Source organism: Phascolarctos cinereus, unplaced genomic scaffold, assembly GCF_003287225.1.
Source record: "Phascolarctos cinereus isolate Bilbo 61053 unplaced genomic scaffold, phaCin_HiC Scaffold_726;HRSCAF=1367, whole genome shotgun sequence".
Classification (NCBI taxonomy): Eukaryota; Metazoa; Chordata; class Mammalia; order Diprotodontia; family Phascolarctidae; genus Phascolarctos; species Phascolarctos cinereus.
In genome coordinates, this window is record NW_027556098.1 from 113,727,245 (window position 1) to 113,752,479 (window position 25,235).

General features: G+C 40.4%; 1 protein-coding gene across 1 annotated transcript in view; it reads right to left on the reverse strand.

The window, feature by feature from the left end:
- Positions 1 to 18,483, reverse strand: part of FBXO40 (F-box protein 40) — a 43,166-nt gene extending 24,683 nt beyond the window's left edge. Inside the window, exon 1 of the mRNA XM_020985921.2 lies at positions 18,394 to 18,483. The gene's annotated coding sequence lies outside the window, so the exon portion shown is untranslated. The remainder of the gene's footprint in view (positions 1 to 18,393) is intronic.
- Positions 18,484 to 25,235: the final 6,752 nt, after the last annotated feature.

Genomic DNA, 25,235 nt, shown 5'->3' on the forward strand with positions numbered 1-25,235 from the left:
CCAGCACAGGGGTTCCCCATAATCTTTCTGACTAGATCTCCCAAAGCATCTTGTGCTTCTGTTGCCACCATTAAGTCCCACCACCAGAATTGCATCCATGTGGGCTCTGGGCCAGATTCTACCTCCTGTTATTGATATTTCCTTCTGACCTTCTAAGTTGTCTTGGCCTGGAAGAATATCTCACTCTGACCTTTTGTTGGCTCTGCCATTCCAGAATTTGACTTGAGGTATTATTTTTAAAGTTGTTGGGGTGGGGGGAATATTGGGAGAACTTGGCTGAATGCTTCCTTTACTCTGCCATCTTCACTTGTTCTGCATCTTAAAGGACAAAGGTAATCCTATGAAATAGAGGTTAGGAGAGAATGCAGTTCAGACATGGGGGATGGTTAATACAAAGGGGAAGTAGAGATGGGAGGTGGTGTATACGAGGAACAGAGAGAAGGCCATTTTGACTAGATCACAGAGTGGGAGGAAGAGGGGTGATGTATAATGAGACTGGAAAGGTAGGTTGGGGCAAGGTAGTGAAGGACTTTGAAAGCTAAACAGAAGAGTTTATCTTTAATTTTAGAGGCCATAGAAAGCTACTGGAGTTTATTGAGAAAAAAAATCAGCAAAGCTAATCAGTACGTTGAAAAAGTCTGACAATATAGGTAATGTTCCATACCCAGGGATCCTCCAGTTTTGTAAAGGAGTGATAGTATATGTCTTCTCATATCTCTTTTTTGGAGCCAAACTTATTCTTTGTAATCTTGTAACATTCACACACGTGTTGAATTTGAGATGTTTCCAAGACATCCAGTTTGAAATGTCCGATAGGCAATTGGTGATGGGAGATTAAAGCTCAGGGGAGAGATTGGGCCTGGATATATAGATCTGTGAATCATTGGCACAGAGATGATAGTTAAACCCAGGGAGGCAGATGAGGTCACAGAGTGAGAGTGGAGAGAGGAGAGAAAGGGTCTGGGATAGAACATGGGGGGAACACCCACAGTTAGGGCTCATGATTTGGATCATGAACCAGCAAAGGATATTGAAAAGGAGCAGTTAGGTAAAAGAACCAGCGGAGAATAGTGACACAAAAGCCAGAGTGGACAGAGTATCTGAGAAGAGATAGTGCTCAACAATGTAAAACGAAGCAAATAGGTCAAGAAGGATGAGGAATGAAAAAAAAAGACCATAAGATTTGCCAATAAAGAGATCACGAATAACTTTGAAGAGATCATTGTCAGCCAAATGATGAAGTCAGAAGCCAGAATGCAATGGGTTGAGAAGAGAGATGAAAGGAAGAAAGTCAGTGAACATTTTTTGGTAGGATTTTGGCTCAGAAAGGAAAAAAAAACATATGGGATAGTTGTTTGAGGGGATGGTAGGGTCTAGTAAAGGCTTATTTTAGAGCTTGGACATTTTTGAAGGCTATTAGTAAGGAACCAGTAGATAAGGAGAGGTTGAAGATTGGGGTGGGGGTGGGGAATGACTGAAGTTATAATCTGCTGGAGAAAACAAGAGGGAATGGTACCAAGGGCCCATGTTGGTGATTGTCAGAGACAGGGGGAACAAGGAAGGAGTAGGGAATGGTGACAAGGGGTTTGGAGATGAAGCAAGGGGGAAAGAATTTCACATCAAATGACCCCAATTTTCTTAATAAAGTGGGAGGTAAAGTATTCAACTAAGAGAAGGGAGGGAGAAGTATGAAAGGTTTGAGCAGAAAAGAAATTTGGGAAGACTTTTGTGGGTAATGACATAGAGAACTAATTAGGGAAGAATAAGATTGCCTTGCTACAGTGAGGGCCCAGCTGAAGTTGTATCATACAAATCTATAATATATCTCACTGGAGAGTATGGCTGTATGACTCCTTCCAGATCCAGTCATCAGCATGTGAGTAGGAGCTGGGGAGTCAGACAGTGGGATTAATCCAGGGCTGAGGTTTTGCCAGGGATGAATGTCACTAGGACAAAGGAGTAAGGGATCAGAGAGTAGAGGGCAGAAAAGAGCTGAATTGGCTAAATATGAGGTCAAGATTAGAGTGGAGGGAGTGAAATCACAATAGTATTTGGAAAAGTGCTGAAGAGTGGGGAGACTGGAGATCTGCAGTCTATAGAATGTCTATAGTAATATATAGAATGCGTTGAAGAGGGAGAGAAGCAATGGTAGGATTTTATAGTTAGAGGAAGGTCAGAATTCTTAATGGGGTAGGGGTAGCTAGATGGCACAGTGAATAGAGCACTGGTCCTGGAATCAGGGGGACCTGAGTTCAAATCTGGCCTCAGACATTTGACATTTACTAGCTGTGTGACCTTGGGCAAATCATTGCCTAGTCAAAAAAAAAATTCTTACTGGAACCTTTCAGGGTAATGGTAATATCCAATGTGTGATGCCTGTGCATGGCTAAGGTGGTGTGAAGGGCAGGTCATGGGGCTTAAGGAAAGCGGAGAATTTGAGGGAGCATCAATATAAATGTTGAAGTCCCCTAGCATAAAAGTAGGACTTTGAGAGGGGACGAAGACCACGAGTCGGGCGAACTCCCTGAGAAAGGAGGTAGAATGATTTGGGAGCCAATATACATCTGTCACCATCACTTTGATTAGGAGGAATATTTTGATAATGTGCACTTCAGAGGAGGAAAAGTTGATAAGTAATGGTGACAAAGAGATAGTCTGGAAGTGGTAATGCAAAGCAAAGAAGATTCAGACTCCTCTTTGATGACCAGTGTATCATGAGGTATGGTTGAAGCTACAATACAGCCAGGGCTAGAGAAGAGGGCCAGGGATATATTGTAGAGAAGCAGATCTCTGTGAGGGCTAGTAGATGGAATGAGTGTGAAGGAAAAAGGTCCAGGACAAAGGGATATTTGTTTATTATGGAACAAGAATTCTAGAGGGTACAGTGGAAGGGGCAAACGGTGTTAGAGTGGTTCATGGATGGGATATGGTCAAGGAGAATAGGGATGAGGGAAGAAGAGGTGGGGATGGGGATGGTTTTCTCTTATAGGACTGTTGATTGATTATTACAGGAATAGAAAGGAGACAGGTGGTGGGAAATGCTTAGTCAGAGGTAGTAGTGGGTAGCAGATGAAAAATTTAGCTCACAAGGGCTAAAGGTGGAGGATTTTAATCATTTTTTTGTTTTCTAGTCCTGTGAGAGATAAGGGGGAGTGACAGGGGTCACTCCCCTCATTCCTGGCCTGCAGAGGGCACTATGTTGGACCTGGGGCTTGGGTTCACCCACCTTGGTGGTACTGCTGTTCAAAGCCTGCTGCTGGTACTCCTCCACTGAAGGGGCTAGGGAAGGTTTGGGACAGGGGCAGAGGAAAGAGCAGTAGGTGGGTTGTGCTAATGCAGCCAGGTCTCTCTAAGCCTCAGTTCATGCCGCACTTCCTATGGAAGATCTTCCCTGATTCTCATGGTTATTAATGCTCTATATTTCTCCTTCACTAATCCTGTAAATATTTATTCTTTTCCATGCTTTATCCCTTAGGAGAATGTAATGTCTCTGAGGAAAAGGCCCTTGTTTTTGGTCTTTTTATCTCTATTCTCTAGAATAGTGCCTTACACTTAATTGGCTCTTAATAAATGTGTATTGGATTGTTTTGGATGGTATTTGAAGCTATTGGATAATCTGCAGAAGTGAGTCTCTGCCCTTTACTCTTGAACTTATATCTCAGGATCTCTGTATCCATCTCCCACCCACTCAGCTTGGGGTGCTTTTCCTATGTTTTGTCCCTGGTGTAAACATCCTTAGTTATAGCTCCATGTACCAGAGTTTTTTCTCCATTGATTTAGCTTTCAAAAAAAAAAAAAAACCAAAACCAAACAGTGTCACCTCCACAACATGATGAGGCATTGGAGTAGGATTTTAGTGGATCAGCACACTACCAAATAAAAACTAAAAAGTACAATGGCTGGAGTCAGAAGACCTGGGTTCAAATCCTATACCTGATACTATCTATGTGACCTTGGGTAAATCAATTAACCTCTCTGGGTCTCACTTTCCTTATCTGCAAATGAAGGGTTGGACTAGATGACCTCTGAGATCTCTTTCAACTATGGATCTATAATCCTCTGTTCCTACGATGTATATAAATCCAAAATTCTGGGATTTATATCAAGAATGAAAGTTGGTTTAATGTGATGAAAACTGTAAACATAATAGAGTATATTAATAATGAAAACAAAAATATGCATGATTGTATCAATAGATTTTTTTAAAAAGTGCTTTTAAAAAACCCCCAACAGAATTCAATACTAATTCTGAAAAGTATAGAGAGTTCTCAAGGCTCTGGACTTGCTAGAGCTCTCAAGCCAGCTAGTTCTGGGGATCTGGAAGTTTTTGGTGTTTCCAAGGTGGTATAATCCTGGGAGAGGTGTGGTCACTAATCTCCTGGTCTGTACTCTTGTCTTTACCCAAGAAAGGCCCTAAATTCCTTTATAAATGAACCTTCCCTTAATATAGTAAATGCTGTCTATAGGAAATCAACAGCCAGCATTAAATAAATGTAATGGAGAAAAGCTAAAGGATTTTTCAAAATGATCAGTGGAAAAGATGTCCATCATGGCCACTGTTATCTGATATAGTGGGAGAAATGCTAGTAATAACATTGACAAGAATGAGAAATTGAGAGTATAAGTATAAACAAAAAGGAAACAGAGCTATCACTTTTTGCATCTATTTAGAGAAACTTAATGAATCAACTAAAAATTAATTTTAAAAAAAAACCTCACCAAAGCTTCAGGATAGAAAATAAACTTACATAAATCTTTAGCATATCTATATATTATTAACAAAACCCAGAAGGAGGAGATAGACAGAAAATTTTCATTCAAAATTACAAAACATATCTGGGAGTCTACCTACCAAGATGACACAAAGGAACTGTAAGAAGGCAACTAGACAACGCTCTATAAAACATAAAGACCTGAATAATTGGAGATGTCATTTGTTCATGGTTAGACTGAATCAGTATAATAAAAAAAAGACAATATCACCTAAATTAATATCCTTATTCAGTCCCCATCTATCAGACTACCAAAAGATTGCTTTAAAGAGCAAGAAAAAAAATAACAAAATATATCTGGAGGCACAAAAGGTCTAGAATCCAAAGAGAAATGAAAAAAGTGTGAATAATGTCAAGCAATTCCAATTCTCAAACTATGTTACCTAGTAGTAATGCAGCCCTTGTAAGTTCCAGGACTGGTCTACCATTTCATGATCACCAGACTAACTTCACTCCCAGCTTTCCCACGAACTCTCTGAATTCCATCTCCTTGTTAGCATCCTTTTCATGCAGCATCAATCTCTTTTTTGATTGGTGAGTCACAAGGTAAGTACCTTATGCCATGATCATTTTACTCTCAGCCCCTGTCTCAATTCTTATTAAGCCTTAATCACTGAATGGGCCATCTCCAGTTGTCCCAATCTATGTCTGGCCACTGGACCTAGATGGCTCGGAGGAGAAAGTGAAGCTGGTGACTTTGCACATCCCTCTCTCACTTGTCATGGCATCACCTCCCTGATGTCATGGTCCTCTTTGAGAACAAAGGACAAACAACATCTATGAATAAAAAAAGAGCTGCCCTCTGGGGACCAAAGTGGAACTGGCCAGTTGGGCAACATGGCTTCTTTCTTTCTTTCTTTCTTTCTTTCTTTCTTTCTTTCTTTCTTTCTTTCTTTCTTTCTTTCTTTCTTTCTTTCTTTCTTTCTTTCTTTCTTTTCCTTCCTTTCTTTCCTTCTTTCTTTCTTTCTTTCTTTCTTTCTTTTTCCTTCCTTCTTTTCTTTCTTTCTTTCTTTCTTTCTTTCTTTCTTTCTTTCTTTCTTTCTTTCTTTCTTTCTTTTCCTTTCTTCCTTCCTTCCTTCCTTCCTTCCTTCCTTCCTTCCTTTCTTCTTTTTTCTTTCTTTCTTCTTTCTTTCTTTCTTTCTTTCTTTCTTTCTTTCTTTCTTTCTTTCTTTCTTTCTTTCTTTCTTTCTTTCTTTCTTTCTTTCTTTCTTTCTTTCTTTCTTTCTTTCTTCCTCTTCCCTCTGTCCACATAGGGTATCATATCCTTTAACCCCAAATCACTCTGGCTGTCATGATTGGTCAACAATAGATCCCATGCCAAGCCCTACTTGATCATTGTTTGGGTCCTGATTGTCTCTGAATTAATGTAAATAGTAATTGGTTCTGTTTTGGCCAGAAACCCTGAGGGTCATCTCCTCCCAGATCGATTTTTTAAAAATTTATTTATTCATTCCTTTTAAATTTTTGACTAGGTAAAGAGGCCATTCATTCTCTGCTTCAATTGCTATTAAGCCTTAACCTCTGAATGGGCATTGCCTCAGTCAAACTGAGACCTGTTAAAGACCTTAGCTTAAGAAGGCCAAGGTCCCCCATTGCATCCTGGGCTATATCCAGTTGTTTTGATCTAGATCTGGCCACTGGACCCAGATGGCTCTGGGGGAGAAAGTGAGGCTGGTGACCTTACACAGCCCTGCCTCACTGTAATCCAATTCACTTACATGTCATGGCATCACCTGCCAGATATCATGGTCCTCTTTGAGAGCAAAGGACAAACAACAACTCTCAGACACACTTTGAGCTCTCTGGGCTTTATCTCCTTTCCAGCAGGCCTTACCCATCCCACCCCACTCTGCTATCCAGCCCCTCTTTATGCATTGTCTTCCCCCATTAAGTTCTTCAAGAGTAGTGATTGTTGGGCAGCTAGGTGGCATAGTAGATAGACCTCCAGCCTTGGAGTCAGGAGGACCTGAGTTCAAATCTGGCCTCAGACACTTCTAGCTGTGTGACCATGGGCAAGTCACTTAACCCCCCAAAGCCTCACCAAAAGAGCAGAAAAAAAAAAGAGTAGTGATTGTCTTTTTAACTTGTATTGGAAGCCCCAGCACTTAGTATAGTGCTTGGCATATGGCAAATGATTAATAAATGCTCTATCTAATCATCAAAATCATGCAATGTTAATTAAAAAATAGAAAATTAATCAGTGAAACAGTTTATGTACACAACATATAGAAAGAAGTAAATGAACAGAGTAGCATCACATTTATTATACCCAAAGACTCCAACTGTTGGGATAAGGACTCACTATTCAGTAAAAACTGCTGGGGAAATTGTAAAGTAGTCTGACAAAAATTAGAATTAGAATAACATCTCATGCTGCATACTACTAAAAGCTCCAAAGGGATGCACAACTTAGATATTAAAGGTCACAACATAAACAAATCAGAGGATTGAGGAAGGAAAAAAAAAACATTTCACAATTGGGCAAGGAGTTGGAGGAAAGGGGCTAACATTAAGGTTTTCAGGGGGGGAAAAAAGGGCCATAAAAGCATTTGAGATAGAATAGAAAGAAAGCCAGAAGGAATCATGGACAAATAGTATGCTACATGTTGAATTCATTACATATGTAAGGGGGAAAGTAAGCCATACATATTAGAGATTCAAGGTTTCAGGTACAGTTCTCTTTTTCTGTTTTTTTTTATTGTATATGGAAATGCTGATTTTATTTGGGGTTTTCTAAGATTAAAATACAGTAAATGAAATGTAAAAGTAGACTGAATTACTGCACAACAATTCATTTGAAACAGTATTTGCTTCTAAATATGGGGATTGTGACAGATAGGAGAAACCGACCAAGTCTCTTCACTTCGAAATTCCTAGAAGTGACATACAGCATTCTAATTCTAATTATTGAAATGAGTGGTCCCCATTTATTGTGTAAACTAGGGAAAATCACTTCACCACATTGAATTTCCCCATGTAAAATGGGACTGATTGCTCCTGCTTTGTCTATCTCATGGGATTGTTGTGAGAATTAAGCCATGTTCCAACAAGACACATGATTGGCAGAAATCCATTCATTGCAAGAAATAAAAGGACAGCAGAAAAGGCAGATTATAGTATGAAAACTTGATTAATTCTACCTAAAATTCTACCTAAAAGCACCAAAAAAGATAAACTCCACATCTTGAGTATTGAAGAAAATGGGGAAGACATGATGGGTCTGGGAGAAGAGACTTACTGGGGGCTGGGGGAGGCTTGTTCCAGGGCAAGACAGGATCAGCCCTGGATCCTAGAAAAAGCCAGTGACTATAGGGCATGAGGTCCTCTGTACCCCACCTCCCCCCGACATCTGCCAAGAACAGGTCTCCGAAAGTGTCAGCTACAGTTAGCCAGCCTCTGACTCATTCTCCCCTGAAAGACATCTGTGGTAACAGGACTTCGGACTTTCCTTTCTGATTTCCTACTCCCCCCCCCCCCCCCCCCCGCTTTAGACTTAAGGGATTAAAGAAGGTCGCTTGAATTGAACAAAATTGGGTATATTGAGGCTAGCAGCATTTCTTGACATGCTTAAAATGCTGGCAGAATGTCAGGATGAAAGAAGGCTAAGATTCTGGCCCCAGAAGGTGGGTAAAATTATTGTCAAGGGGTACGGTTAGGATAGGGACTTTTCATTGTTATAAGGAACTCTCTTGTGAGGAAACACCCTTTACCAATGCAGCTTGGCACCTTCTCTATAAGTTATGGTCTTATAGAGTTGCCTACAGAACCTAGAGATAAAATGACTTGCCCAAAATCACGCAGCTGGTAAGTGGAAGAAACAAAAACTGAGCCCAGGTCCACTGTCCCTCTATTCATTATGGGATGGTGCCAATGCCAGAATCAATGGGTAGGAGGTTCAAAAAGGCAAATTTAAGGTTGATATAAGAAAGAAAAAACTTCCTAATAATTAAAATGATACCAAAATAGAATGGAATGCCTTAGTAAGTTGTAGCTTCCCTTTCATTGTAGGTTGCCAAACAAATATTGGATAGTCACATGTTGGTTTTATTATAGGGAAAGTTTTTGTTTCAGTATGGCTTGGACTAGATGGACTAGATGGCATCTTCCAATCTGGAGATTTCCCTTCTATTTTTTTTTTTAAATTTTAGAAGGAAAGAAAATATTTTTTTTACCTCCTTCCCCCCTCTACTGACAGAGAGAGAGAGAGAGAGAGAGAGAGAGAGAGAGAGAGAGAGAGAGAGAGAGAGAGTCAGTCTTAAGCTGCTTTTCAGTATTTTAAGGTCGTGAAAAACACCCCACTTTAAAACAGAAAAGAGGAACCCAAAAGTTTGTCTCATTTGAGGATTCTTGGGTCAAGCCCTGCTGCTGTTTCCCTGTGAATAACTCCAAGGCAATAATTGGAGGGTAACACCATCTTCCCCCTCCTCCTCTTCCTCCTCTTCCTCCTCTTCCTCCTCCTTCTCCCTTCTCACTCCCTCCCCCCCCCCACCATTTCCCTTTCTCCCAGACTAGACTTGAATTGGCTACTCATGGGCTCAACCCCACTGCTGACTGGGACAGAAGCTTTGACCTGCTCCACATCTAACTTGGGCTACTTCGAACCTCTCTAGGCAGCCTGGTGGCCCCTAGCTGCCCACGGCTTTTGCCAGACTTAGCTGGGACACCCCGTCAACTTTAGTAGCACAGGATTCATGAGCTCAAGTGATCCACTGGCCTCAGCTTCCCCAGCAGCAGGGTCCACGGGTGTAGGGTGTGTGTGTGTGTGTGTGTGTGAGAGAGAGAGAGAGAGAGAGAGAGAGATACAGCCATCACCATGACTAAATACACCCCTCCAGAACTGATAATTCTAATGAATATGAAGGTGCTTTATAAATTGTAAAGTGTTATGCAAAAGAGGTTATTATGCAGCTTCTATTCATATCCTAATTGCCTCACTTCAGAACTTTCCAAACTACCTTCCCGTCTCTATCACTCAACATTCCCCCCCAAGAAATCCTCTGCTCCAGCCATTCTCACTGTCTCCTAACTTATGCCCTCTCCTTTCCTCTCTTTTAATATCAGTCTCCATTTTCTAATCTTTTCTTTTTTTGGCATAAGGGAAAGAAGCAGCAAGGAGGATACAGGGCCGGGAGCTAGAACTGTGAAGCCCCAGCTTGTCTCAGAAAGCCAAGCTTCCCAGGGAGGCTCCTGGGCTATGGAAGAGCTTAAAGGCTCTTTCTTCCTAGCTCACTTTCACTGCACTAAGTGGGATGGGAAGCCTGAAGGTGGCAAGGGTCAGAAGCCGAGAGCAGCCAGGGCAAAAAAAGGAGGAACACAAGCAGCCCTGCAGGTGCTTGAGCTCATTTGTAAATGAAGTCAAGTTAAGTTAAAATTAGCACAGTGCCTGGCACATAGGAAGCACTTCAGTGCTTATTGACTTGCCTTAAAATGAGAGGTTTTCCTTAAAATAGACATGCAAGCTGAGGCTTAAAGTGTAGATTATTAATAATAACTACATAGTACTTTAAAGCTATGATGTATTTTCCTTACAGCTTTGTGAATGTAGTTAAATTATTATTGTTGTTGTTGTTGTTATTATTATCATCCACATTTCATAGATGAGGGAACATGGTCTTAGAGAAATTAGGTACTCATGTCTGACTCTAAGACCAGGGAGCTTTCTTTCACTACAGACCTGCACAGCCTGCTGGCCCACAGGTGGCTTAAGGTACGGCAAAGAATTTCAGGCAGTCTGCAGGAAAATGTGGAGGAAAACGTGGAGGAAAACATCCTTTGTATGTAGAGGAAATCCTGAGGGCTGTAAGCAGCTCAGGCCGCAGGTTATGCAGGCCTGCTTTGCTACATGCTGCCTTTATACATTTCTCAAATAATTTATGCAATTATAATTCACTCACTGTCTGCCATGCCTTCTCCTTCCTTACGTGCATCTCGTGGCCTCCCTGTCTTCCTTTGATACCAAGCTAAAATCCCTTCTACAACAAGTCTTTCCTAATCCTCCTTAAGAGCTAGTTCCTTCCCTCTATGGATTATTTCCAATTTATCCTGTCTATATCTCGTTTATACATTGTATTTCTGCATGTTGTTTTCCTCATCAAAATGTGAGCTGCCTAAAAGTGGGAGTTGCCTTTCTTTGCGTGCTCATCGATTAGCACAATGTCTGCCACATAGTAGGTGCTTAATATATGCCTGTTGCCTTGAAAAAAGGATTATATAATCTCTTTGGTTATCCGCACTATGTGCAAAGCACCACCATTCACTGGGGGACAGCTAATCAAATGGTAGGTGTGTGGTGCCTGAGAAGAAATAAAATCTTGTAATAAATGTAAGAAGCAAAATGAGCTAAAACACTGGCCATGTCTGAGAATGCTTGTTACACTCTGTCCTTGTAGTCTATCATCTCTCTCTTTTTAAAAAAAAGACAAGTTTCAAATGTACATAACAAAAGTTCACAGTTTGTCATCCAGCACTCCTTCCTACTTTTCATATTGTATATTGAAATGCTTGTGTCAATTGATGATTAATTTCATAATAAAGTAGATACAAACCTTAGAGTGATGAATGATGCCTCTCAGAGGCTACTATTCTAATCACTGGCAGCAGTCAGACAATTAATGAATCAACAAGCAATATTTATTAAGCATCTGCTCTGTACCAGGCACTGCTCTAGGTGCTGAGGATGTAGAAGCAAAATATCTCTCCCTCCCTATTGGGAAAGACAACATGGACAAATATAAGTACAGGGATAGGGACTAGACTATTAAATTCTTTACTATAGAGGACTTCCAGGTGAGGAAATTTTCTCTGCTAATTCAGGTTGGTATCTTCTTTGCAACTTCCAGTTTTAGAGAGTTGCCTAGGGTACTAAGAAATCAAGTGATTTGTCCAGAGTCACATATTCAATATGTGTCAGACACAGAAACTGAACTGATGTCATTCTTTCACCTGTCAGAGATGAGAATGAACCTAGATTGTCTTGGTTTCAAGATTAGCTCTATATCCACTGAGCAAGCAGCCTGCTTCTCTCTCTCTCTCTCTCTCTCTCTCTCTCTCTCTCTCTCTCTCTCTCTCTCTCTCTCTCTCTCTCTCTTTCTCTCTTTTCTCTCTCTCTCTCTCCTTCCTTCCTTTCCCTCTCTTATCCCCCTCTCTCCCTCTCTCTTTCTCTTCTCTTCCTCCTTCCCTCCCTTCTCTCTCTTCTCTTCTGTCCTCTTCTCTGCTCTTTCCCTCCCTCTCACTTTCTGCCTTCCTTCCCTCCCCTCCTCTCTTCCTTTCTTTCTCTTCCCACCTCTCTCTCTTCTTCCCTCCTTTCTTTCTTTTCTCTTTTTCTCCTTCCCTTTTTTCTTTCTTCTGTCTCTTCCTCCCTCCCTTTTTCTCTCTTTCTCTTCCCCTTCTCTGCCTCTCTTTCTCTTCTCTTCCTCCTCTCTCTTTTTCCTCTTCTCTTCTCTCTCCCCTCCCTCTCTCTTTCTCCCTTCCTTTCTCTCCCTTCTTCCTTCCCTCCTTCTCTCCCTCTCCTTCCCTCCTTTATTTCTTTTCCCACCCCTTCTCTCTATGTGTGTGTATATATCTATATCTAATCTATATCTATATATGTTACAAGGTAAATTGGGGGTGGGAAAGCATTAACAGTTGGAATATTAGGATAGACTTCATGTAGTAGGTAGTGTTTGAGTTTGAAGGAAGCAATGGGTTCTAAGAGGTAGAGATGAGGAGGGAGTACATTCCAAATATGGAGCAAAGTAATTTGCACACTCATGGAGATAGGAGATTGATAGGACATTTTTGCATGCAAGGAACAAGCAAGAAGACCAGTACTGCTGAGCTGCAAGATTTACAAAGCAGAGTAATGTGTAATAAGGCTAGAGAGACAGGTGGGGGCCAAGTCCTGAAAGGATTTAAAAGGCAAATGGAGGAATTTATAGTTGCTCCTGAAAGCAATAAGAAACCATTGAAGTTTTTTGATCAGATCAGATCAAAGGAAGTGATATGGTCAGATCTGTACTTCAAGAAAATCACTTGAGCAGCTATGTGGAGGATAGATGGTAGTGGGGAAGACCCTTGAGGAAGGGACACTCATAAGAAGTCTATTAAAATAGTCCATGTGAGAAGTAATTAAGACCTTAACTAGGGTGATGGCCCCTAGGGCATAGAGAAGGTGATGGATGCAAGGGATGTTGTGGAGGTAGAAGTAAACAAGATCTGGCAACTCACTGGATATTTGGGGTGAAGAGAGTGTGTAAAGTTGAGGATGACACAGAGGTTGGGAATGTGGAAGAATGGAGGAATTGTGGTGCCCTCAACAGTAATAAAGAAGTTGGGAAGAGGAGTGGATTTGGGAGGCAGGGGAGGGGGAGGCGATGAGTCTGTTTTAGACATATTGAGTTTGAGCTACAGCACATCCAGTTTAAACCATCCAATCAATAGGCAGTTAGAGTTGCTCAACTAGAGCTCATGGAAAGGCTAGGGATAGATGTATAGATATGAGAATCATCTGTATAGAAACGATCCTTGAACATCTCTATTTGGGTGTCCCATTAACAACTAAGATTCAATTTTCTGAAAACTAAGTTCATTATCTTCTTTTCATGCCCAACTGTCCAATCAATGGCAATTGTTCCACCATCCACTCGGTCCCTCAGGCTCACAACCTTGTCCTTATTTTTGACTTCACTGTAACCTTTACCTCCTATATCTGGTTAGCCACCAAGTATTGTCAGTTCTTCCTCCACAATGTCTCTTAAACAGAATGCGGGGCCTTGACTCAGGAATTTGAATTCCTGAATTCAAATCTGACCTCAGACACTAGCTGTATGACCCTGGGCAAGTCACTTAACTCAGTTTTTCTCAGTTCCTCATCTGTAAAATGAGCTGGAGAAGGAAATGGCAAAAACCACTCTAGTACCTTTGCCAAGAAAATCCTAAATGGTGTCACAAAGAATGGCACGTGACTGAAAAATGGCTGTTATTGGTGCATGCTTCAGTGTTATTGTTAATTGGTTAAAAGAAAGACTTTTTTGGCCTTTGAGAAAGCATCTTGATCTGGTGGGACTGGAGCTTGAGTAAGACAATGAAGGATAAAGGAAAAGCCTAGTGGAGTCAGAGAAAGAGGTAGCAGGCCTATGCAAATGAAGGCAGAGTAAGAATAACTTTGAACAATTATTTGAGTTTTAATTAATTAATCCTCTATAGGGATTTAGATAACTGAGAATTAACTGAGAAAATCATCATTTGTGACCACATCCAATACTGAACAAGACATTCTAAAGAATTTGAAGCTGTTGAGAGAGAGGATGTTGGAATGGTCCTAGGGGTTGAGATGTATGTAGAAATTTTTGACAGAGTTTGAAAATTGTGGGCCAAAAGCAGAGAACATAATTTTTTTTTCCTCTGGCCTACTTAAATTTTTTGAAATTTAATTTTTTCAATTAACAAAAATCTATTTCTTCTCCCCCTTACCTTTCTTCCCACATTGGACAAAAAGAAAAGCAATACCTTTGTGACAAGTATACTTGAGCAAAACAAATTCCCACATTGGTAATGTCCAAAAAGTATGTCTCATTTTGCACCCCAAGACCATTAGCTCTCTGTCAATAAATAGGTAGGACCCCTTATTATTGGTCCTCTGGAATAATGGTTTAGCCTAATTAAATTAACAACCTCTTTTTTTAGGTTAAAAAGAAGCCAGCTGTGTTCTAGAATAATTCTGAACAATGCCAGAATCTTGTCAGAGAACAAGAAGAAAGGGAGAATTTATTGTGAATTCTCGAGGAACTAAAAATCTAGGCAGAGAGCTACTTGTTTCCTGGGATTGGGGTTGATAAAGAAAGTGAGTCTATCTTGGATAGGTCTAATGGCAAAACCCAAACTAGGAAGTGACAAGGGTCTGAGGAACTGACTGGTGGGAGCAAAAAGACAGATACCTTTGAGTAATTAGCTCAGGTAAATTAAAATAGAATTGGCATTGCAGTTTTAATAGTGGCAGGCATAGGGGAAGCTATTTTGGGAGAAGGGGAGTTCTTTATTCCCTTCAAATCATTCAAAATCGATCCGGGGCTGATCATTCTGCTGATATGCAAAGTTGGGATTGACTATGATAATTAGCTTCTGTTAATAATTTAAACGCAGAAGAGGTTCTTTTAGCTTTCAACTAGTTAGCTGGAGCTAATTCTTACGTCTGCATCAGTAATCTTGCCTTACTGGGCCATGATATCAACATGGCTTCTCTGGACTATAACATCACCATCTTCCCTCCACTGACAACAATCTCAAAGCATCATTGTCACAGCCAAACGAACAGTTTGCATAGTACCATCTTTAGCTCTCCATCTGCACTAGGAACCTCTTTGCCTTTTCATTTTTAAATTTGTTAACTCTTATATCAATTGTTATATCTTTTTTTTTTTAAACCAGACCTGTGATTTCACCAATGTGAGGAGTTCCCATTTAGAAAACTTTCTCCAAAATGCAGATTGACTGTTTCTCTAAAACTTATAGTCTTAGAGAGTTTCACACAGATACACAAACCTTCCCAACTCTAAAACTGGCCCTCTATCAACTATGCTATGCTGGCTCACACTGTATTATTTTGTTCATGCCTTCACGTCATATTATTTGTGTAATTTCCTTTGTGCTGGCCAAGGTAGTAACTGGTCATGTGGTTGTTTTATGTATAGCTAGAGGTCATGTAAGGAGAGGAAGATGGTACCCAAATGATGGTCTTGTGGGTACCCAGGCTCCTCCCCTGGTCTATGGAGCCACAGGCCCCTTTTTGAGGTTCTGTGACCAGGGCAGTCATAATAATAGCTGACATTTATCAAGTGCTTGAGAAATTACACAACACTTCCATATATATTTCCCCATTTGATCCTCTTGACAACCACGAGTTGTACAAATATTTTTATCCTCATTTACATAAGAATAACTCAGAGAGGTCAAGTTACTTGCCCAAGTGTCACATAGCTATTAAATGACAAAACTCGGACTTCAACCCAGTTTTTCTAGCTTCAAATATAGTGCTCTTTCTATACCTTATGTTACAAGGAGCTCATTGCACACTTCCTTGAAGCCTTGGATTCCTCCATTCAGATAAAATTCATTATTATTATTATTATTATTATTATTAGTTGTTGCTCAATTGTGTCTGACTCTTTATGAGCCCATTTGGGGTTTTCTTGGCAAAGATACTGGAGTGGTATGGCATTTCCTTTTCCAGTTCATTTTACATATGAGAAAACTAAGGCAAACAGGGTTAAGGGTGACAGCTAGTAAGTATCTGAGGCCAGATTTAAACTCAGATCTTCCTGACTGATAAAGCCTAGAGCTTTATCCATTGGGTCACCTAGCTGACCATAAAATCCATTAGAAAGTTAAATAAATATATGATAAAGATGATCTATTTTGGTAGCAAATAGCAATGATTCATGTCTCAAATCCCCTTTTCCTCTGTCACACCTCCAAGAAGAGGAACAGAGAACAGGTGGTTGTTGGGAATGCTGCTGCCTAAATCATCTGAGTCTTTGCATTTTTCCTCGGTTTTGCTTTGCTTGAGTTAGACTTAGGATCATCTAAGTCCAACATCCTTCTTTTTAAAGAGCAAACTAAATAGTTCGATCCCATGTTCCTACCAACATCCTAAGCATCCCTTGCATTACACATGCCAGTTGGTCAGAAGTCCTCAGCAGAACCTCAGCAGAACCTCAGCTCAGTAACACTAAACCAAAGTTTTGAAAAAGGAAGAAATCAAACATAGCACCACCGTCATTCAATAAGGCCACTTCCCTGGAGCAAAGGCAAGAATTATCTAATTACATTTAAAAGATCCTCAACGTCCTGGGTCATTAATATCTAAAAGTCCCTCAAGCCTTTTTCCTTTCCTCGCTGTGAAGCATTTGTCAGGTTCAGTCATTAGGTCATTGTCTCTTGCCTGGGGCTTCAAGTATGTTGTGTGCATACTTAGATCTTCAATCATTCAGATTACCGGGTTTTTGTTTAGAAAGTGTACTTTTATTGCTTTCAGGCATATAGTTATCTCAAATTAGGTTTGCTAAATATTTCTTGGCAGAGAGCTTTAGAGGACCTGATATGGCCTAGATATTAAAGATTTGGAGCTTCGATAGTTGAAAGAACAGTGGATTTTTCATTAGAGAGCTTGGGTTTGAATCCTGGCTCTGCCCCTTGCTAGCTTTGTGGCCATGGGCAAGTCAGTCTTTCTGGGTCCCAGTTTGTTCATCTCTGAAATGATGCATTGAACTGGGGGACTCTAAGGTCGTTTCTGGCTCTAAATTTATAAATTGCTAAAGAATTCAGTGGAAGTCTTTCCTGTAGTGGAAAGATGGTGGCAGTAAAAGGTAGGAAACTTGGGTTCTAGTCCCCTGCCCCCACTTACTAGATACTTCAGGAAAGTCACTTCTCTCTGGGATTCAATTACAATCTATAGGAATTAGATAGAAGCCGGTCCTTTTCATCTGTCATTTTATTGGTACAATGAATTTTCAGATGAGGAAATGGTCTCTAGCAATGCAAGTCTATACCTTCTCAGACAATTGCCTAGAGCTTTTAAGCTTAGAAAACTTACCTAGGCTCATACAACCAGCATGTCCTATGCATTCAGAGACCGTTAGTTGCTGGTGCTAGATTTCTTTCTTGTTGTTTTTTTTTGTTTTGTTTTTTTGCTAGGCAATGGAGTTAAGTGACTTGCCCAGGGTCACACAGCTAGTGAGTGTCTGAGGCAGAATTTGAACTCAGGACAATGAATCTTCCTATTTCCCAGACCAGTGCTCTATCCACTAGACCACCTAGCTGCCCAGTTTATTACTTCATATCTTTCCTGTCTCCTCATCTGCCAAATGGGGATAGTAATACTTGTCCAACCTATTTCATTAGAAAGCACTTTGTCAGAACCAAATGAAGAGTATGCACAATTATATTATAGTTAAAGGGAAAGAAAAAGATAATGAAATGTACGCTGTGTGATGAGTTCTATTGACTCAGCTTAGCCCTAGAGAAGAGATGACAAGATTAACCTTCCTCCTTTCCTTGGAGAGGTGGAGAACCGTCCACTATGCAACGACATAGCTACTCTCAGACGAAATAGAAGTATTTCAGGATTACTGATCCAGACAGGATAATTAACCCCAGCTAACTTCTTTTTTCTTCATCGTTACAAAGGGGCACTCACTGGGTGGCGGGAGGGAAGAGTACATTCAGAAATGATAGTGATGTAAGAACAAAAGATATGTCAACAAAATACTTTTAAAGTGCTTTGTAAGTTTTAAAGGGTTATAAAAAATTGAAAGTGATTCCTTGTAAGCAGAAGGATGAGTCTTTCAGTCTCTTCTCACTCTAAGAGCTAGGATTCAAAATGAATTCTTAAAAAAAACAACTCTTCTTTTAAGTCCCCTCCCTCATAGCCTCTCTCGCTGATATTATTAGTTTGTTTAGGGAATCTCTGTTTGGGATCCTAGAGAGTACAGAAAACAATTTTATACTGTCTCCTCCCCCCTGACCCACAACCCCACCGCCTTCATTTTAGACAGGCCGAGTCAAGTTTTAAAGATCTTCTGGTGTCTTTTGATATCTGAGAACAAAGATTGCATTGGCTTAGGCCTTCCCTTTTGAAAAGTCTTACCTTAATCATATATCCCCTGCAATGATATCTACCACACGTGGGTCTCCTGGCTTCGAGCAGACGGCTGATGAAAAGAGAAGCAGTGCCCTAGGGGAGGCTGAGAATAAGGGGAGGCCGAGAGAAAACTTCTGCAGAAATAGCTCAAGTGCCTGGATGTTAAAAATAAAACTATATCACACTCAGCAATGTGACCAGGCTCAGCTTACAAGCTTTTTCCTTCTCCTGCATTTATTAGCAGTCTGCTACAACTAGGTGGTTGTTTAACAAGGAAAGCTGCATGGAAAGAGCAGCTGTTTTCTGTCAGAGGTTTCTGCCTGGAGAAAGGAGGAGAGACTCGGTAGGCAGGTCATTTATTAAATACACTGCCCTCCAGTCCAAATGCCCCTGTGTGCCCTCAGTAGACCTTAGTTCTTCATTGCTGGTATATCAATCAGTAGGTACTGCTGGTCTAATTTTAACTGTGCTTTTTTATCTATGACTGTCATTGGCTGAAGCTGCAGCTAGGAGAGATGACATGTCATTTGGTTTCTCCTATTTCTTCTGTAGCCTCCTCTAGCCCTCTCTGATCCAGAGGAAGGATTCTGATTAAAATAAACAAACAAACCAAAACAACCTGTGTTGAATTTATTCATTCTCTCTCTCCATACACACACACACATACATAATACATACACACTTATATATATTCTTATTGTCTCCCTGGTTACAATACAAGGAGTGATTGTTTCGTTTATTGTCTTTGTATTTCTGGTCCCCAGCACAGTTCTGGGCACATAGTAAGTGCTCAATAAATGCTTGTCAATTGATTGGTTGATTGACTGAGCATGGGGAGTGAGGAAAATATAAAGTTAAGATAGGACATGGTCCCTATCCTTTAAGAACTTTAGGACCTGAGTTTAGCTAGGGATATGATACATATATGCAAATCACTTTAACACAAGATAATATGAGTTAATTGTATAAATGTGTGGCTGGGTGTGAAAGTTGTTTGAATGAGGCAGCAAAGTTCATCTGGTGAGCTGTTAGGAAGGGAAGCATAGGAATCTTACTCTCCTCTGGCCCCCCCCTTTGGAATGTGGGTATTACTAGTCTTTTCCAGCTTCTCCTTTTCTCCTCCTATGGGGCATGATCCGCTCTGTAATCTCCACCCTCTTCTCCATTCTGGCAGAGGGTTCTTCTGAGCCTTCCTGGAAGGGGAATAATGGAGAATGTAGTATGCTTTAAAGAAGCAGGCCGCCTTCCCCCAGACAGCTGTGATGACTGGCTTGCTTTCACTAAGGGACAACCTTGGGCCCATGTCTTATGTTGCCTTGGGATTTTGATATTAAAATATTTAAAGATTTATGAGATTGACTTTCATATAGTTTCTGAATCCCTAGTCAGAGAGATTTACTTTTCTTCCCCCTCTTCCCCTCCCCCATTCAGATAGAATTTCTCTCTCTCTCTTTCTCTGTCTCTTTCTCTCTCTCTCCTCATTGTCTTTCTTTTTATAACTCCTTAGTCACAAATAATGAAGCACACAGACAGGTAAGAAGTAGCTTTGATCAATCACTTTATAGAGCTGGCAAACTAAATGAAAATTGTAAACAAATTTTGAAGAACAAGAAAACTTTGGATTTAACATGTGCTGTCTGACCCAGGAAGGGGAAAAGGAGAGACAGGGCATGTTACCTTTCTTTATCAGACCTCCCAGAGAGAAAAGTTTCATAAGTATTGTTCTACCTGAGTCACACTCATCTTGACAGATAAAGTTGGCTGCTCAAACACCAGCTGTGCCAGCCTCCTCTATGCCCTTTTCTCTCTGTCTCTCTTTTGAAGTCCCTGTTCAGACTCTTCTTTTAGAAGTCATGCTCTTGGGGCTCCCCTATTAGCCCTGTGTTTTGATTCTTACGATGTTTCTCTTCTAGCACTAGGGGGGAAAACCAACAACATTGTCTTGTTAAAATGTACTTGGTTCCTACATCTCTCAGAGGCTCTCCCAGTGAAGACTTTCTCTCCACTTGTAGAGAATTGGTCTTCAATGACCTGCTGCAAGAATAAAACATGTCCTATGGCAAGGTTTCAGTTGGGGAAAATCATTAGTGATTGGCAAGATCAGGAAAGACTTTCTAGAGAACATGATATTGGAGTCAGGTTTTAAAGGCAGGGCAAGAATCTAATGGGTGAGGAGGAAAAAGAAGGGAATGAGGCATTTCAGATATTAGATACAGCATAAGAAGAGGACCAGAGAAGGGATTGTTGTCATTGTTCGTCCTTCATTCTCAAAGAGTACCAGTGACATCACAAGGGTGATGTCTTGACTTGTGAGTGAATTGGATTTGTGAGGCAGAACCTCACTCTCTCCTCCAGAATATTTGGAGCCTAGTGGCAAGACATAAGTCAGTATGACTGGTGATGGCCCAGGCAAGGGACAGGAAAACTTAGGGTGAATATAGGTAGTCCAGGTTGGCTGAAGCATAGAGAATGTAGGGAGGAAGGGAGTAGCATAAACTAAGCTGAAAAGATAAGCTGTTGAATTGTAGATGGCCTTGAATGACAAAGGCAGAAGAATTTTATGACTAGACAGATCTATGTATTTGGAAGATATATGGGTTGCAATGTGAAGGGTGAAATGGAGGAAGAATAGTGGGAAAGGTAAGATCTGTTGAGAAGCTATTGCAATGGTCCAGGTAACTAGCAATGAGGTCTTCTTGGACCAGGAGGAAGGCAGTAGGAATAGAGAGGATGTAAAAGATGGAACCAACAGGACTTTGGAACTATTTGCATATAAATGGTGGGGGAAGAGAAGAGTCAAACATAACTCTGAATGTCGGCCCATGGAACAAGAAGAAAATTGGAAAGAGCCAGAGGCATAAGTGAAATCGAGAGAAGAGCTAGGGTTGGAGGAATGATTATGAAGTTTGTTTGGGGCACCACCCTTTCAGCTTTATTATCTATTCTAGGAGTGGAGAACCTTTGGCCTCCAGGCTACATGTGGCCTCGAGGTCCTCAAGTGCAGTACTTTGACTGAATCCAAACATTCACAGAACAAATCCCCTTAATAAAAGAATTTGTTCTGTAAAACTTGGACTTAGTCAAAAGGCTGCGCCCAAGGACCTAGAGGGCCATAGGTGGCCTGGAGGCCACAGGCTCCCCACCCCTGGGCTGGAGGCTACTCCCTTGTTTCTAGCCAGAAAAGAGATAAGTCAAAGTGGAGAGATGCCAGTAGACCTCTTATAACAAAGAATGCATTTTTTTTGGTTTAAAACAAAGGAATTTAACGAAATAGCTTAGTAAGAAAAATTGCAATTCCATATGAACCTAGCACAGTGTATACCTTTAAAATTTCTTATTTTTAATTCATGGAATAAAACAAGCATTTCCATAATATAATATAATTTAAAAAAAGATGATTACACATGGAGCTGCAAATCTATTATATACAACTTGATATTCCTTTTAAAATATAATAAAGTTATGTAAATTTCTTTTTTGTCCTTTTTTACTTTCCTCTCCCCCCAGATGACTACCATTAGACAAAAGTATGTATATGTATATATATATATACGTATATGTAAAATCATTCCAAACAAACTTCCATTTATCAGTTCTTTCTCTGAATGCAGATAGTGTCTTCCTTCATGTATCCTTCGTGGTTAATTTGCGTATTTATAATAGTCAAAATGATTTATTTGTGGAGTGTATGTTTGACACTGAACATTTTACAGAGCTTTATAGGGGAATAGTGACCACCACATTTGGTCAATCTGAAGTGCTGTATATACAGTATCCACCCTGTGCACTCCTCCCCCCTCTCCCAGTCGGAATGTAAGCTCCTTGAGGGCAGGAACTATTTTGTGAAAATACTTTGAAAAAAGCCATAAAACTGGACTTACATACTTAAAAAGAAAAGCAAGCTGTACATAATAGAGATCTGCAGTTTCAAACACAATCTTTTTTCTATTCTACTATGTATATCTAAATGCTCATTTTATTTGGTGGTTGTTAAATTTGGAATAATTATTTTTGTAATATTTTTAAAAGATCTGTAAACATGTAAGCTATTATTATTGTTGTTCATAAATATGCATTGATGGATATCCTAATCAGGATAGAGCCTTTGGGGGCATAGACAAGCTCCATTTCCCCCCCTTTAGCTTACACACTATTTCCAAAAGAAAAAAGAAACATTATATGTCAGCCTTGCAAAAAAAATTTGGTCATTCTCTGAGATTTGGGACTACCTTTTGTAAGGCTTCCAGATTTCCCAGGATGCATTTTAGAAAGGGAAAAATTGAGTGCATCTCAATGCTCGGTTTTGTCACCACGCATCCTTTTCTCAATACGCATTATCTTTGCTTATTGAGGTCTCATGAATCTTTCCCAGGTTGAAAGCTCCATAAAGGAGAGGAGCAGAGGAAGCAGAAAGATATGTCCTTTAAAAAGAGAAAGTAAAAATAGGCCTTGCTCACTGTTTTCTATATCCTGCTAATAAGTTAATTTGTCTGTCTGCCAGCTGAGGTTGGCATTTTACTGACTCAGACATTTCTTTTGAACTGTCATCATTGTCCCTTTCAGTTGCAGCTGGGGAACCATAGGACCTGGGAATGTTAGGTATCATCAAGCAGATGGAAAAGCTTTTACAGGGGCAAGGGAACCTCTGAATGAATATTATGTTCATGTAAGGCAATCCTGAAAGTACCTTCAATTTGTAGCATCAAAAGGGAAGGAGTGAAAGAGAATTTGACAGCTTTGGGGTTGATTCATATCAACTCAGACTGCAAGTTGAATAGACCCCCTGGGGAAATTTACTGGATTTTCAAGTGCCAGAGTCAGAGCATGTTGGTCTGGATAGAGGTCATTTATCAAAATATTCATAGTAGCTCTTGGTGGTAGCAAAGAACAGTAAACAAAGTGAGTGTCCATCCATTGGGGAATGGCAGGAAAAAACTAAGGTACATAAATGTAGAGGAATATCATACACTAAGAAATTATCAATTTGAGGAATTCATAAAAACATGAGATTTGTATGAACTGATGTAAAGCAAAATAAGCAGAAAAAAATAATATACACAATGACTTCCAATGCAATCAATGAAAAGATCAGTAAAAAGAAATTGACCTCTGAGTGATGGAAAAACCAAGAAAAGTGCCAGAGAAGAGGTTATGAGACATAGATAACTCCATCCTCAGAGCAGAAGGGGGTTGTGTGTCATTGGAGGTAGAGTGGATAGGTAGACAAAGTCTACTAGGACAGAATATACTCTACATTGTCAGATAAGGTTTGTAAATCAGATATTTTTGCTTTTCATTGTCACAGGGAAGGTTCAGTATTGGAGGTGGTAGATGACTATAGTGGTAATAACTTGCATTTATACTTTACAAATATTATCTCATTTTATTATGACAACCTTGGGAAGTAGGTGCTATTATTATCTCCATTTTACAGTTGAGGAAGCTAGGGCAGATGAGTTAAGTGACTTGCCCAGGGTCACACAGCTAGATATGAACTCAAGTCAGCCGGACTCCAGGGCCAGTGCTCTATCTAGTAAAGTGCTGTTTTTTTTTTAATCATCTAAGCCAGTGGTTCTCACTTGCTTTCTCAACTAGGGGTGAGGTACTTTAGGAGGAAAAGAATACAGATCTGAAAATAAATGAAATTTAATGAAAAAAATAAAAATGAATATGAAAACAGTATTTTAACAGTTGATCTCAGAAGGTTTCCCGAGACAAGTTTTTTGTAAACCTGAAAGAACAATGTAAATGAATTATTCCTAGGAGAAAATTATTTCTTTCAGGAACTGAGGCTTCATATGTTTGCAATAGCTTATTTCTCGATCAAGCTTTAATTGCATACCAATTCTATGGAAACTGAATGAAAAGTATAGGATAATAAAGGAAAAATAACTTGGGGTTCAAAATTAGAAGATAATAAAGGAGAAATTACTCATGGTACAAAGATGACTGATGTGGTTAGTGTGACTAAAAAATTTAGCAGTTGAGTGTGAGTTCTTTATTTGTTTTGTGTGGGATAGCGACCCCAACCGAGACTTCTGGAAGTGGAAAGCAGAGGTTACCTTTATTACAGTCTGACGAGATGGCTGTGTGCTGGTCGATACACCTGGAGAGAGGGAGAGGGAGAGGGAGAGGGAGAGGGAGAGGGAGAGGAGAGGGAGGGAGAGGGAGAGGGAGAGGGAGAGGGAGAGGAGAGGGAAGGGAGAGGGAGGAGGGAGAGGGAGAGGGAGGGAGAGGGAGAGGGAGAGGGAGAGGGAGAGGGAGACTGCCTAACAGGGGCCGCCTTATAAAAGCAAATCTCCGACCACCATGAAAACAAGTCTCCACCCACCACTATCCCTTAGCCCCTTAACTGGGGGTGGGCTTACATTCTAGGCTTGAAAGTTTCTTTCTATCCCCTTAACCGGGAGGTGGGGCTTACATTCCAGGCACACGAAATTCAAAGTCAAGGATAAACGGCTCAGGTTGGGGGTGGGGCAGGGCTTATTCTTTCTGTTAAGTGCTTAAAAACAGGGTCTGAGTAGGGGAGGATTTTGAAAGTAGTAATCAAGAATTATTTGACCCTTTGAGGAACCTTCACTTCTGAGAGTTCATTTCTCACGCTACCTTCTGAACTCATTACCTTCATTACACTGAGAAGTCTTCACTGGGACATCCCATTCAGTTTGTTTGTCTTTTCGGTAAGGACAAGAGACACAAGATTTAACCTTGTAGAAGTCTGGCTTTTACAGAGTACCATGAAGACCTTCAGTCCAGAAAGTAAATCCTTGAGGGAGTGCAAGGCAGTGACAACTCAGAATCTGGAAAGATCTGTTAAAAAAAATGCCATTACAGTGTGGTGTGTGAAT